The 2,247-nt window shown below is 32.8% G+C and overlaps 1 pseudogene; it reads right to left on the bottom strand.

Annotated features, from left to right (window-relative positions):
* Positions 1-1,855: 1,855 nt before the first annotated feature.
* On the bottom strand, positions 1,856-1,982 carry LOC145259388 (U2 spliceosomal RNA; annotated as a pseudogene).
* Between the last annotated feature and the right edge of the window lie 265 nt (positions 1,983-2,247).

Here is a 2,247-nt window from a genome sequence, read left to right as displayed (position 1 = left end):
TAGTTTAACAAGAAAAGAAAAATATACAGAAGTAGCGTTCGAAGTAGAAGGAGAAATACAAGACAAAAAACAATAGGAGAAACATTTAAAAAAAAGAAAGTATCACATAGAAATAGAAAAAGAAGAAATGGAAGAAGAAAAAGAGTGATAATAGTAGAAAATAAAGAAGAAAACTGAAAAAAGAAGAAGACAAAAAGAAAATGAAGATAATAATGAAAAATTAAGAAAAAAAATATAGAATGAGGCAAAAAGAAAAACGAAAAAAATAAAAGAAAAAAATAAATAGGAAAAAAAAAACATACGACAAAAAAAAAATGGTTGTAATTTGCAAATGTTGAAATCTCGTTAGAGACTTTCTTGTTCTCATGAATGATTTCCTTAAAGATAAAATAAGAATTCTTCATTTATTTTTATACTTTTTTTCCTCCTGATTATTTTTTTCGGAAGCTGCGTACAGGTGAGGGTCGATGGTGGCAAAGTGATGATTACTTCCTCAATTCGTGTTCCATTTCAGGTTCAGTCGCCTCATTTGGGGGTACCGATTGAGAGATTACACAGTGTTGTTGTTTTCAAACATTTTTTCAGACAAAAATTTGAGTAATTACCAAAACAAACGATGGAACAAATAATATCTTTGCAGATTAAAAAAAAAAACAATGCATATATATATATATATATATATATATATATATATATATATATATATATATATAGAGAGAGAGAGAGAGAGAGAGAGAGAGATTGAGATTGTCGGACTGAATTCCTCATCTTGGTTGGTATTGTCACAACGCTTCAGCCGTTTTGTCCTCCGGCCTTCGTCAGGTGTTTTGTATCGAACTGGGAAACCGTTTGTTAGGAGTCTCGAACCCAACCCTTTATTATTATTACGGGGGTACCGTGTTCGGACTCCAGCTAGGCTTTGGGACATAGTTGCTGATTCTCTGTTTTCAATGTTACTTTTTCACTGCCTTCGTTCAGGATTCAACTCAGCACCTTTGGGTAACTGTAAACTTTGATACAACGTCTAGGATCACTCGGCCATATGTCCCTAGGACAATCTCAATCAATGAAAACACCTCATCTCAAAAATACAGACAATTACTGTATATATATATACACGAATTTCGAGGACAATAAAAATATAGGATTGTAAAGTTCATACATATACACACACACATATATATATATATATACATATATATATATGAAGTGTAAAGTTCATATATATATATATATATATATATATATATATATATATATATATATATATATATATATATATATGAATTTTACACTCCTATATCTTTATTGTCCTCGAAATTCGTGGAATCGCCCGAGCACTTTAGAGACCCCACGGTTTCTTTCATAACGCTACTCTGTATAAACTTCTTTCCAGTTGACGAAAAAAAAACACACATTAAAAAATTTACGTACCTACAGTCCACATCATGCAAAAACAAAGCGTAAATTTTCAAGTCTTATAAATTCTTTGCAATTAGATTTTAAATATTGAGAAATTTACATGCTGAGTTTGAACCTACAGACCACGTTTCAAAAAACAAAACAAAATAAAAAACAAGGCCGATAGCCATTAGTAACGTGCTCTCGTGTAATGAATGAATGTGTGAATGTAGGACTGTCATGAAATTCTTAAAGATAAACTAAAATGACCGGAAAATGGGCTGAAATGCTTAAATAAAAAAAGTAAATGAGTTAGAATTACTTTAATGGACTTAAGGATGAATTGAATTACATAAAGAATGACTTGAATGCTTAAAAATTACTGGAGTCCTACAAAAACAACGTGAATGATCTGGAGAATGACTTCAATGGCTTTGAGACTGACTGGTTGTAAAGTGGGTGATCATTTTACATTAAATTAATACAGAAAAGTGGCCCCCCAAGTTATATCACCACAAGTAAAGCATGTAGTAAGAACAGATACTACATTTTGATCTTGGCCAATAGGCCAAGAAAACGGTATTTATTTGCTCCCCCACCGAGCAAATTAAGCACAAGGTCGATTTTTTATGTGATGAGTGAAGGAGAGATGGAACCAACTCGCCGTGGAGTAGCGGAGCTGGATAGTGACAATTTGTATGAAGGGTTGCCAAGGTCTTATATGTAGGGTTGGTATTTATTTGCTCCCAAAATTAGCAAATTAGGCACAAGGCCAATTTTTAAAGTGAGGAGTGAAGGGAAAATGGGGGCCAACTCCCCGTGGAGTAGCGGAGCTGGATAGTGACA

Source organism: Euprymna scolopes, chromosome 34 (assembly GCF_053919585.1).
Source record: "Euprymna scolopes isolate OS-2025 chromosome 34, ASM5391958v1, whole genome shotgun sequence".
Taxonomy (NCBI): domain Eukaryota; kingdom Metazoa; phylum Mollusca; class Cephalopoda; order Sepiida; family Sepiolidae; genus Euprymna; species Euprymna scolopes.
This window is presented reverse-complemented; position numbering and strand designations above follow the sequence as displayed.